The sequence below is a fragment of the Cydia amplana genome, chromosome Z (assembly GCF_948474715.1).
Source record: "Cydia amplana chromosome Z, ilCydAmpl1.1, whole genome shotgun sequence".
Taxonomy (NCBI): domain Eukaryota; kingdom Metazoa; phylum Arthropoda; class Insecta; order Lepidoptera; family Tortricidae; genus Cydia; species Cydia amplana.
Genome location: NC_086096.1, coordinates 13,514,838 through 13,528,848, shown reverse-complemented (window position 1 = coordinate 13,528,848; position 14,011 = coordinate 13,514,838).

Genomic DNA, 14,011 nt, shown 5'->3' with positions numbered 1-14,011 from the left:
GTACTGTGAAAACTAAGATACGTGACAGGTTACCTATTCAGTAACTACTTATACCATAAATCATAATATATTGATGTATGCATATTATACCTACCTACATATATCCAAGCAATATTTTAAATCGATTTCATAATTTCGATTACACACCCGAGAACATGTTGAGCTTGTAGCTTTAATTATTTCCTTGATATTTCTGCAGACGGCCTATATTATCGTAACATAAAATATTGGGGGTACCTTAGTAAATTAAATTAAGGAAATTAAAATTATTACACCATTGTTAATAATGAAATGTTAGGTATTTTACTTGTATATTAATACGGGTCTTCGTTGTTCGGATAAAAGTGTAGGGAAAACCTCGATTTTCTACATGTAGACATTTGTGAAATGTCTAGTCTTTGATTTGGGTCTCCGTCATATTAGTTGGTACCTGTAGGTCCCTGTGTCTAATTTCATATGGCTTAAAAGTCAGTCCTAATAATATTTTGGGATTTTGGGTAAAAACATAAAACATGACTTGTTTCTAAAATTGAGCATTTCTAAATATTTATAGAAAATAAAATAATGTCATTATCAAATAAATAAAAATATACCTTCAAACAATAAACAATGTCGCACAAGAATAAGACCAAAAGGTAGACCAAGTTTTGAAATTCTGCTGAATTGATGTATACCTAAGAAAAAATATATTTTTGTGTATTCCGGAAATTTGGGCCTCTGGTTATAAGGGCCTGCCAGTGAATTCTCTTGCCTCACATACTGTGATCGTGAACCTTAAGATTTTATTTATTTATATCCCTCTACATGATCTTAATTCAGCTATTACTTCATTTTTCTAAAGTTCGTGCAGGTATACTTAATTATTTTAGTAGGTACCTACGTTTAAAAAGTGTTGTCATTACTGCGATGATATGACTCTTAAATTAATACGAGTATGTCTATCCTAATCTGTCTTTTTACAAATTTCGTGTGAAAATAGTCGCTGGTAATTATTTTTATTTTAGTTATAAAGTTTGATCATATCCGGCCTTAGAACGTCGTCGTGGTATGCTATTCTACTTCTGTTGTGTGTGACTGTGTGTAAGAACTCTTCTTACCTTTACTCGTAAATTAAATGGCACGTAATTCGACGTATATTCTGTAAATTGAAACTTCTATGCTGTTTTTACAGACCTTGAGTAGGTACTTAAATACATAAATTGCACTTGCTTATATTTGATATGCAAAAAATACTTCTGTTTTGCTACAAGTACCTACTTAGGTAAATACTGTTGAAGCTAAGCTTTCTAGATCTGTTTTGTACGGAAGCTTACCAAATAATACCTATTTTGATTTGGACTGAAGCCAGAGGCCAGTGATGATAAGTAGGTAGGTTAAATTAATATAGGTAACTTTTGTGCTTTCCACGTAGAAATCGGGAAGCACCTGTAAAATAGATATTAATTTAATAGAAAATACGAAATAGTAAACACCCAACTTGTTTACTTCAAATCGCAAGTTTAGCTTTATTTGATGTTACCAGGAACAAAACCCTGCAACGGAGCTAGCAAAACCGTGGCATATATGAATACTTTAAATTTGTTTACAACTGCCACAAGTCTGCTGGATCGGTTCCGGGGTATGCCAGGGACATAGCTTGCTCCAATCATTATTGTTAGAAAAGGAATCTTAGATGAAAGTCTAGTCACTATTTCATAAGAAAAAATACAGTTACCAATAGGTTGTCTTGTCTAATATGTAGTTTTGTGTATTCCATGGAGGCTGGTAGGTCTTTTTACTGACGCCAGGAGGCGCCACTTGCAACTGCTCAACGAGCAGCTGTCGAGAACTATCTTAGTGTTAAGTCATACCAAAGAGAATTTGAAATAGAGGCGGGTTCCACCCATCCCATCTTTCGACAGAAGCTTAAAACTTTTAGAAGGCAATTTGACTTTGATCCTTATTCTTTCACTGATATATGTTATTTAATTACACAAACGGGTCTACCGCGATATAATTTAATTGTTTTTACCTTTAATTCCGGCGTTTCAGCTGAGTTGCACCAGCTGTGGTCACGGAACGACTGACTTCCCAACAAATGTCAACGGAGATATTAATAAAACACCACTAAACCCCGCGGTAGACCCGTTTGTGTAATTAAATATGTGTACAAAACGCGAGAGTTTACACACTGATATATGTTAATTTGTTAAATATCAAAAAGTAACGCAATCTACTCGACAGTAGGCCAAAGGTATGGTGCAAGCTTTTCGAGCGATGGTGCCTTTAGGCCTTTGTCCTTCAGTAAGTACACCTGCATGAAATAAGATCTTTTTTGTGAAAGTGTGATAAAATAGTTATTTTCGATACAAGTGCGAAGAAGAGGAAATTCGAAACGAGTAGCGATAAATTAAAACACGACCGAAGGGAGTGTTTTAAATCGACACGGTTGCGAATTACCTATTCGCACGTGTATCGAACAACGTTTTCAGGTACTTTAAAGTTTCGACATACGCACGAAAAGTGCTGTTTTACGCACTAGTGCGTAAAAGTAGCCCAGGGCACAAAAAATAATATTTACAGTACATATGTACTGTAAATATTATTTTTTGTGCCCTGGGTGACTACACAAAAACGGTTTGTAAAATAAAACGGTTTCCGAGCCCTGTAATGAACGTTATGAACAAATATAGTTCTATAAAATGATTGACCCTGCGAGTGGCGCCACCATGATCAGTCAAGTTAAATTACATTAAATTTATTTATATGTCAACTATTATTTTAATATAGATTACGTTAATTATGTATATATAACTGTTGAATTTCTAGTTCCAAATATCTAGTGATTAATTGATGATGCCTGAAATTTTAGAATAAAATGTCGAAGTTTATGGATTTTTGTTAATCGACGATAAGTAGGTGTTACGCAAGTATTTATCTAATCTAAGTTAATTACTAAGAATTATGTTACAAGAATGAATATTAGGTAACATGATTTTCTTCGCCAAAGATGCGAGACTGTATTGCTTAGGACAGTATCTCATGCCTCACGAATCCGTTAGCGTAATAAGTAGTAAATAAATAATGTATATTTGTTGTTAATAAAAAAATAGGGTAGCATTTGTAAGGTTAGTGGTAATGTTACACCAGAAAAACAACAGTTATTCTTTTATTCATAAGAAAGAAAGAACGTTTTGGTAGAATTTTTGATTGGCGCTTCTTTTACCGCAATTAACTCATATTTACACGTCTGATTGAGTGATGAGGGCTTTTTTTTAAAGTTGTCCCCTATACTTTTTTTTCAAATTTGGGATTTTTAGGGTTCCGTAGCCAAATGGCAAAAAACGGAACCCTTATAGATTCGTCATGTCTGTCTGTCTGTCCGTCCGTCTGTCCGTCTGTCTGTCCGTCTGTCTGTCCGTCCGTATGTCACAGCCACTTTTTTCCGAAACTATAAGAACTATACTGTTGAAACTTGGTAAGTAGATGTATTATGTGAACCGCATTAAGATTTTCACACAAAAATAGAAAAAAAACAATAAATTTTGGGGGTTCCCCATACTTATAACTGAAACTCAAAAAAAATTTTTTCATCAAACCCATACGTGTGGGGTATCTATGGATTGGTCTTCAAAAATGATATTGAGGTTTCTAATATCATTTTTTTCTAAACTGAATAGTTTGCGCGAGAGACACTTCCAAAGTGGTAAAATATGTGTGTCCCCCCCCCTGTAACTTCTAAAATAAGAGAATGATAAAACTAAAAAAAATATATGATGTACATTACCATGCAAACTTCCACCGAAAATTGGTTTGAACGAGATCTAGTAAGTAGTTTTTTTTTAATACGTCATAAATTCCCTGAATGGGCGAGTCCGACTCGCACTTGGCCGCTTTTTATGTTATTTCTACTCAGAATCACGAGCTTTTTCTATCCTAATAGGAGAAAAAAGTGCCCTAAGGTTTTTATTTCCATTCCGTCATCATTTTTCATAGACTTTGTATGCCGGTCGCGGAATGGAAAATCGAAAAATATATGGAAATATTGAGACACTTTTTTTCTCCTATTAGGATAGAAAGAGCTCGTGATTCTGAGTCGAAATAACATAAAAAAATCACAAATTTGAGAAAAAGGGTAGGGGACAACTTAAAAAAAAAACGCCCATGAACATCGTTGCGTACGCTTGTGTATTTTATTTAGCCTTATTGTGCGAGGTGATTAGCCCTTAAATGCATGTTTTTTTTTTGCCCGAAATTAATATATGTATCACATAATTGTTTGCAGTTTCTAGGAAAAATAGTTAAAAAAATTATATCATCGATTTTCACTGCGAAATCATTGTTAAAAGTTTCATAGGCTAAATCATATTTTTGGAAATATATAGCTATTAGTAAAGGGTATAGGAAAAATCTTAACTGCCATCATAAAGGTACACTATTTATGATGTTTCTATGATAAAGTTTGTAAATATAAAATAATTACAAACCCCGAAAAATCTGCCCAAAATCACAAACTAAAAATCATCAATTTCCAGGTTTTTTAAAGTTTTCCGACATTTCGTCTATAAACAAATGTAATTTTTATAAATTAAAATACTGCGTAAATTTGTGTAATAATTCGGAATATTTATTAGTTTTACTATTGAAATAATATACATGAACAAATAGAATTTGTTTAACCCTTAATCTGTGAGCTTTTTAATGCTTTGTAGACATTTGGCAACACTGTGCATTTGTGTTAGATATTTTCGCGATATTGGGGATACTTCAACTCCAATAAAGAAAGTTGTTTAGAATGACCTATATAAACATTCACCTCGCAGAATTTGGCTATTGGCTCATGAACAAACAGTCTAAACCCTATGGCAGACGTACCTGAAGTCGTAAACGAAAATTTAGGATATTGTTGATAACATGGAACTTAAATAAAGTTAAGTTGCGTTTTCTGAACTGTTTTTGAGATATTAGTAACATGTAAAAATTGTAAAATTATAAATTAAATGGTTAATGAAATCTCGCTACCTTATGTCAAGAGAACAGGGGCTGTTGTGAGTAGACGTATTGGAAAAGTTCATAAGAGAACCAATGTTCTGTATTATACAAATCCCAAAGTTTATAGTCTTATTATCTGTAATTTTATATACTTACCTAATAGCTAACATAAGTAATCACATAAGTAATGTGATGAGAGAAATATAAATCACAAGCTCTGGTGATGTATAACGTTGCTACGACTACAAATGGGTGTAATAAATGAGCATTATCCATTTAAAAAGTAACTTTCAAAAAGTTTAGTCTGGATAGTGCAGAGCTCTGAGGGGTTGCGAAAAGTGTCGAAGATGCGGATCGGCGCGATAATGCGTTCCGTTTGGTGTGTGCGTTGCTATTGGAGTTCCTTTCGGCCCGCTTCGCTACCTCGCTCAGCTGTGAGGAGTGCTCACGGCTCGGCCACGACTAGGGTTTGCAATCCGGATCCGAAATGTATGAAATTATCCGGATCTGGATCCGGATCCGCGGATCTTCCCATACATTTCGGATCCGTCGTGCAAACCCTAGCCACGACACTGAGCGACTTGCGACGGCGGCAGCGATAACTATAGGTTGGAGCCGAGCCAATGTCGTGGCCGAGCCGTCACGCTGCCTGCGCACGACACGAGACCCGCTGACTCCATCCCGGCCGCGCGCCCGTCGGCCAGGCCATTAGCGATGCGACAAGCGGTTCATTGTTAAAGATAATATTTTAGTAGATCTCATATCTAATTAATTATAGCGCTCTAATTCGATGTTCAGTGATTAAGAATTTTTCTCTAAAATTTGAGTATTATTAGCAAAACTTATTAATTAACTACCTACGTATTGTGAAGGATCTATAGTTTGTAGCTTTCTAATAGACCCCGAAGGCTAATCCTATTGTCTATTGTTAAGAAAAACCGCACGTGCCACAACCACCTGCATAAAAAATCGGTACTTCGGTTACTGAATGCCGGCGAGTCGAACGCTACAGAACCAGTCTAAAATGTGTCATCGAGATGCGTAACAAAGGCGCGTTATCGGAGAGCGCACCTACACTGGTTTTTTGAGCGTTGGACTAGCCCGCGCTCAGGTGCCAAATAGAATAATTAGGACCCTTTTTTGCAGGTAAGTAGCACGTGCGGTTTTACTGAACAATAGACAATAGGATAAGCCTTCGGGGTCTACTAGAAAGCTACAAACTATACCTACATGTAAAAAAAAACCGAATGACTCATAAAGTACCCTGTACCGGCATTGCCTGTATTAAATACTTGCGAGTTAAGTTATTAGAGTAGGTAGGTCATCACGCTAGTTTTCGTCCAGCTCTAGTTTTCGTCTACTTGACGGAATTTGAAGATTAGCCTACATAGCTGCACTGATTTGGACTTATTGCAATCCTTAATGTCTAAATAATACATATATTTATCTACAAAAAATGATATTTCGCAAGTAGTTAATTAAAAACGAAATATATTATTTGCTAATCCGTCAAGTGGACGAAAACTAGAGCATGGACGGAAACTAGCGCAATGACTATCTTACTCAAGTTAATGGTACAGGTTTATGCGGTAGGTATGCAAATGTGAAATGACATGTTCGTGTCAATGGTGACATAGTAGTTAGCCCGTTTCTACACTTGTAAGTTTTACTTACGTAAGTAGGGACAAAGCTATTTGTTAGAATGAGATAACGATATTCATCTCTCATTCTCTAGTATAGCTGTGTCCCTACTTACGTAAGTAAAACTTACAAGTGTAGAAACGGGCTTAGTGCCTAACTTTTATTACCTACCATTAACTTTTAATTTTCGTCATTAATAATCGAACCTGCCTATAAGTTTCTTGAGGTACTTAACTGTATAATTATATGTCTGTCAAGCCCTTTCCGTCAGTAAAAAAAAATGCGGCAAATTTATAAAATGTAGGCGTGAAGAGTTTGAATTTGAATTACGCGCCTTTTTCTATTGACAAAGTGGTTTGACCGTAATGACCGGCTATATTTGGATTGGACTGATTTGGCGTGAAGGTCGGTACAGTCAAGGTACAGTAGGTAAGGGCCAGCGCCGGCCACTCCCAAGGGACGCAGCCATGCGGTAGAATGAGATAGCAATATCACTTGCTCCCTCTAACGAGTCTAACGCATAAATGCGTCCCTTGGAGTGGCCGGCGCTGGGCCATCGTGTAGAGGAGCCATAAATACTTGTAGGTAATCCCGACCTTAGTATAAACTAAGGTTGTCCTTATGCCAAATTTTACGTTGTAAAAGTATTATGAGAAAATGTGCATATTTAGCAATGTTTACTGTTTTTCGTTCTAAATAATATTGCTATTTATGACCCATATTTAATTATTTAAAATGTTATTTACTTATTAATTGTTTTATATGCTACTTAAAATAATAAATATTGTCTCAGGTATAGAATGCCGGTAAAATTTAGTTTATTCTGTTAAAGACTTTTAATTAATATACTTTGTTCGAGATATAGATAAGTATTTAGTACATAAATTTAAAAACCAACAGATGTATAATGAGTGTTAGGGCAAAAATTTCGCCAAAAAGTTTTGAACTACCCGTGTACAAAATTGTATTTGTAGATCGGTACACAATAAAATAAAACAATTTAAATGTTGATTTTTATTTTGCACTTAACCTCCTATGCTGCGGTTTATCACAGACGCGACCGAACTCAGATTTGCTTTAAAATAATTATTGGGTAATTCATAAAAATCTATAATTTATTTCTGAATACCGTGGTGTCCGCGATTTGGCAAGTGGGAGTGCCTGGAGTGTTAGCTAATTCCCCTAATGAGGGCGCCACCGCCACTGGACTGTCGACTGTTTTTTTTTTTAATTTTAGACCCAGTAGTTTCGGAGAAAAAGCGGGGGGGGGACGGTCATTTGTTGCCTATTTTCTTGAATTACTGCTTAACTATTAATCCTAAAATTATAAAAAAAATATATTTGAGATTCTTACAATGAGCTCTTTCATTTGATATGTAACACGATATAGTTTGAAAAACTTTATTTTTTAATTTTCTCATTTTCCCCAAAAATAGCCTCCATATTTAAAATTCATTTATTTACGTTACACGTCCATCTTTGGGTCACAAACTTACATATGTGTGCCAAATTTCAACTTAATTGGTCCAGTAGTTTCGGAGAAAATAGGCTGTGACAGACGGACGGACAGACAGACGAGTGATCCTATTAGGGTTCCGTTTTTCCTTTTGAGGTACAGAGTCCTAAAAAGGAGAGGAGTTATGACGTCGAGTAAATGTTTACTGTTGGCTACGTGATGGCTACGTGCGAAGTACATGCTAGGGGAAGTAAAGCGATCGCAGCGCATGCGGTGGTGAAAATTGGAACTAAAAAAGGATAGTCTTATACAAGTTATATGGCTCGAACTGGAACTTTAATTACGATTACTTCTGAGATATTCATGTGGGTCGGGCGAACTCAAACAACTCAAAATTACTTTGAAAACTTATATTATTGAAAAAAACAGAAATATTACACCGTCACATCGTACGTCCGAAATCAGTCTCCCCGAATTTCCGGTTACAATTTTAAATCTGCCCATGGCGTTTTGCTATCTCTTTCACGCGCACTGACACTCGGCATCATACTCTCTCATTCACACGTCGTTCATTCCACAGTTCGTTCTCTCACTCACTCGTTCAATCCTTACGTTCCAATCCACGCATCCTACAGATCGGCCGTCCTACTCTTTAGTCTGGCCTCAGACTACACTGTCTCAACTCTAGACTCTAGTTACAACGTAATTTGAAACAATAGGAACTATCGTGATACGAATCTAGATACATCCGTGAGATCAAATAGCATATCAAATAGGTTTTAGCAATTAAGTAACATAATATAATCTTTTACTGCTAAGCACATCTTTAAATTTAACATATTATGTTACGAAGGCATAACATTCAAAAACTAGGTTCATTATCAACATCAGTATATAGTAATAGGCAAACATTATAAGCTTGCTATTAACATTATTAATCTTTGACATAACTTTATGTGATACAGTTACACATTAGATAGTTTAAGTTTAAGAAACACGTTACACTTTAATTAAATATTTAAAATATTGGGCACATCATCAAAATACTGAAACATGGTAGGAAAACATAGTGAAAGCGCCATGCATAGGCATGCAAAACACGTGTGGCGCCCTCTGTTATGCGCACGTACATAAAACATCAAAAGCTTACCTGACTTACTCCTCACCAGGCCATGGCTTCATGTTGTCGCAGGAAGCAGTGGTACTCCCCGGACCCTCAGCTGCGCTGTCCAGTTTCTTCACCCTGTAGCGATCACGTCCCATACATCCAACGACTTCATATGGACCTAGGAACTTAGGTTTGAGCTTCATGCCTACACCAAACTGGGTCCTCTTAATAGCGACTCTATCGCCCACAGTATACAGTGTACTAGGCTTCCTTCGCTTGTTGTAGTTCCTTCTATTTTCATCTTGTATCTGTAAAATTTGCTCCTTTGCCTTCTTCCTATTTTCTTCTCTAATAGCCATAAAACTATCTCTATTCTCTTGCTCTATCAGTTCGTAGATATCGTAGTCTTCCTTTATTTTCATTTTCGTACCAATAAGCAACTCAAATGGAGTAGTGTTTATGCTACGCTGATGCGTACTGTTGATGGCTCGCTGAACTCTACTGACATGGCGGTACCAGTGTTTTGGTTCTTCAATACACAGCTTCGTCAGAACGCTGGTCATTACCTTATGAAGCCTCTCAACTTGGCCATTTCCGCGCGGTACCCCAGTAGTAATCTTAACATGGTCAATACCTTCGTCTTTACAGAATTCCTCGAACTGAGATCCAGTAAACGCGGTGCCTCTATCAGTAATTATTCTATTCGGGTTTCCAAAACATTGCTGAAATATCATCATCTTATCTACGGTTTCTTTAGCAGTAGTACTCTTAACTGGGAACAGCCACACAAACTTAGTAAATGCATCCACAACTGTCAAAATGTGATTATACAGCTTCTTGGTTTCTGTCATCGGACCAATATGGTCTATATGGAGAGTGTCTAGCGGCAGCTCCTGTTTATCAATGGGATGCAAGAACCCTTCTAGCTTTCCGCTCTTCTTTTCTGCCAACAGACATGGTATGCATGTGACTATAAACTCTTCTATTTTTCTTTCTAAATTCTTGATATAATAGTCCTTACTTATAAGTTCAATCATTTTCTTTTTTGAAAAATGGCCATTCTCATGTGCTCTCTTTATAATCTCGTTTTCCATAGTCTTTGGTACCACGAGATGCTTCTGTATGCCTTTGTAGAGCAAACCATTTTCCAAGTAGTAGTCCTGGTACTGTGTGTTCTTTTTGAGCACCTCTATGATCGCTTTAAGCCCATCATCATTTTCTTGTGAAGTCTTCAGCCGTTGATGAATCGGCCCGTTACATACTGCCACATATGGGTTTCGGCTGAGTGCATCTACATGCTGCATCTTACTTCCAGCTCTGTGCTCAATCTCGAAATCATATTCTTGCAGCAGTAGTATCCACCTTGCCACTCTCGTTGACATTACTAAATCTTTCTTATTTAATGTCATTTGAAACGCTTTGCAGTCTGTGACAATCTTGAAGTGTTTTCCATACAGGTAACAGCGAAATTTCTTTACACCTTCTATGATTGCCAAGCCTTCAAGTTCATAGCTGGTATACTTGCTCTCAGCTGGTGTCGTCTTTCTGCTCATATAGTACACAGGATGCAGCTCTGCGTCTTCTCCTCGTTGTAACAGTATTGCAGAGATTGCTGCCATCGAGGCGTCTGTGTGCATCTCAGTCTGCAGTCTGGGGTTAAATATGCGAAGCACTGGCTGACTCACCAGTCTTCTCTTCAGTTCTTCAAAAGCAGCATGGCATTCATCGTTAAACTCATAACTGTTTTCTCGTCTTAACAGGTCCGTCAATGGTTTTGAAATCATGGCAAAATTCTGTATATACTTTCGAAAGTAAGATGTCAATCCTATAAAACTCTGTAATTGCTTAGTATTGGTGGGCACGGGGAATCTGGCAACAGCGTCCGTTTTCTCTGGTGAAGGCCACACCTGTCCGTCTTTGATAACATGGCCCAGGTACTCGACTTGTCTTTGGACCAACTGTGACTTCTTCCAATTTATGTCCAGCCCGTACTCAGCCGCAACCTCCAATACTTCTGCCAGTCTGATCACAGCGTCGTCTTCATTTTCTGCGGGAATGATAATATCATCAATAAAAACAAGGATAATACCCCTAGCAATCAGGTCCCTGAAAATCGCTGTGATAAATCTAGTGAACACTTTTGGACAGATCGAGAGCCCGAAAGGAGCCCGAAGGAACTCGAACTGGCCCGTCATGGAAACAAATGAAGTGTATTTGACAGATTCTTCATCCACAGGCAAATGAAAGTAGCCATTCTTTAAGTCTAAAGTGCTAAACACTTTGGCATTTGCAAGTCTGTCAATATGGTCTTCAATGACTGGGAGAGGATACTCGTCTTTAACAATCTTTTGGTTCAGTCGTCGATAGTCCACACACACCCTCATACTACCATCTTTCTTTTTTACTAACACTAAAGGGCTCGCATAATCAGAATAACTCACCTGTACTATGCCGTCTTCAAGCCACTTAGCTATCTGCTGGTCTACCTCCTGCTGCTCCCTTGGGGCCAACCTCCTCGGCCGCTGAGCCACAGGGATGTCGTCTTTGAGCACGATCTTGAGCTTGATCGGCGCCTCTTTCGTCTTCCTAGGAACATACGACTGCACCATGTTGTTTACCCTTTCCCGTATCGCGGGGCTTACCTCGTTACCTATAACAGAAGGGTCATCCACACGTATGGCATACACCCAGCGAATACGCGGTAAAATCAACACAAAACCGTCTTCCAACACAGTCGTACAATGCTTCAGTAATTCTTGCCCGATAATCATTCTAAACAAATGAACTGGTAGGTTATCTTTCTCAATAACAAAAAACTTCATGTCGTTGTACCAATATCCGTCAATTAACAATTTTAACTTAACTTGTCCATAACATTTTACACCACCGCCAAGTCCAGTTATATTCTCATCGGGATCGCATTCTACAAGCTCCGGCGCACTTAATTCACTGTAGCACTCGATCGTCAGAATATTTATGTCACTACCGGAATCAATTAACGCAATTTCGTCCTTTCCGCACACGGAGATTTGCTTCAACGGCTTGTTATTAATCGTTTTTGGTCTCGTAGTCGTCATAACAGTTGTCAAACACTGATAATCATTCGTCGTTGCAGTATCAGCGTCGTCGGCGCAGCTAACGTCATTGCCGCCGTCCGAAGTGAAGTTCGTGACATTCGTGTGACACATGAAACTTCTTTTCCCACCGCTGGCGGCGCCACCGGCGTTACTCGAGTGAAGTTTTCTCGTGTTGCTAACTTCACCGCTGCTCGCCGCTGCGTTTCCGTCGTCCTTGCCGCGAGAATTTGAAATTGTCGCTTGTGGCGTTTTGCATTGCGAAGAAATATGCCCAAATGAGTTGCACCTGAAACACTTTAAACCCTTGTCTTTATGTGGACACTCGGACGATGAATGACTCATTTCTCCACAGCTAAAACATCTTGTAAACGCCATCCGCCTGTTTGACTTCTCGTGATCTACGTGCTTCGACTTCGCTTCTTTTTCTTTGCTCGAACCAGAACCAGACATATTTTCTTTTAGTTGCTCGTATATTTTAATCTTCTCTTTTAACTCACTGTAGGTACTCACGCCATACAACATAATTTTATTAACTTCTTGGTCTTTTATTCCCTCCACGATGTACTTTATTGCTACGTAGTCGGGCATCTTGCCGCGTTTTCCCAATTCTTTCATTGTAAACATGTATTCTAGGCAGGACTCGCTCGGTTTCTTGTACCTGGAGCTCATCAATTCGTGTATCGTCTTAGTATCGATTGTATCAGGAAATTCCTTCAGAACTGCAGCTTTAAATTCATCCCAAGTCTTGAATATTCGCTCCGCCCGGAACCATAGTAATGCAGTTCCCGCCAACGTACGTCTTGCCATCAGCAACTGCTGTAATGGTGTCCATCCGCAGAGCTCCGTACTGTCTTCAACGTCCTGGACCCACCTAGCCGCTGGGTAGGTCTTGTCCTGGCCGGTAAACTTCGGTATGAGGCCCTCGGTGAGATGTAACATACCGGTGCCGGCGCCATGCCACGTATTTTCCGCGAGCTCGTCGTCTTGCCTACGCCGGTTTTTTCGTGGTGACATCTTCGTCGTCGTTTGTAATCGTCGTAAATCGTCGTCAGTCGTCGTAAATCGTCTTCTTTATTAAAATCGTCGTCTTGGTAGCGTCTTCATCAAGGTCACGTCTTCAACTAGTCATCTTCTCGTCGTATTACGTCGTCTACTTAATTTTGAGCCGTTCCCACATCTGACACCAAAACTGTGGGTCGGGCGAACTCAAACAACTCAAAATTACTTTGAAAACTTATATTATTGAAAAAAACAGAAATATTACACCGTCACATCGTACGTCCGAAATCAGTCTCCCCGAATTTCCGGTTACAATTTTAAATCTGCCCATGGCGTTTTGCTATCTCTTTCACGCGCACTGACACTCGGCATCATACTCTCTCATTCACACGTCGTTCATTCCACAGTTCGTTCTCTCACTCACTCGTTCAATCCTTACGTTCCAATCCACGCATCCTACATTCATTTAAATTGTATGGTGTAATGGACCATTTTAATCTGTATGAAATGCTTAATATAACTTGGTCAACCAGATCTTGACAGTAGAAAAAGGCGGCAATTTTTTTACTGACAAGATTTGGTTGACCAGCTATATATATTTCTACTCCCGTACTTTTATTTGTCATTTAAAGGGTCGCGCACACACCTTTAAAACCCTACCTTATAGTTGTCAAGACAAGTCTTTAGTCTATTCCCCAAAAAATAATTTGTGCATACACGCAGTAGCTTTTTGGGGATTTTCGATACTTCGTGTAATGA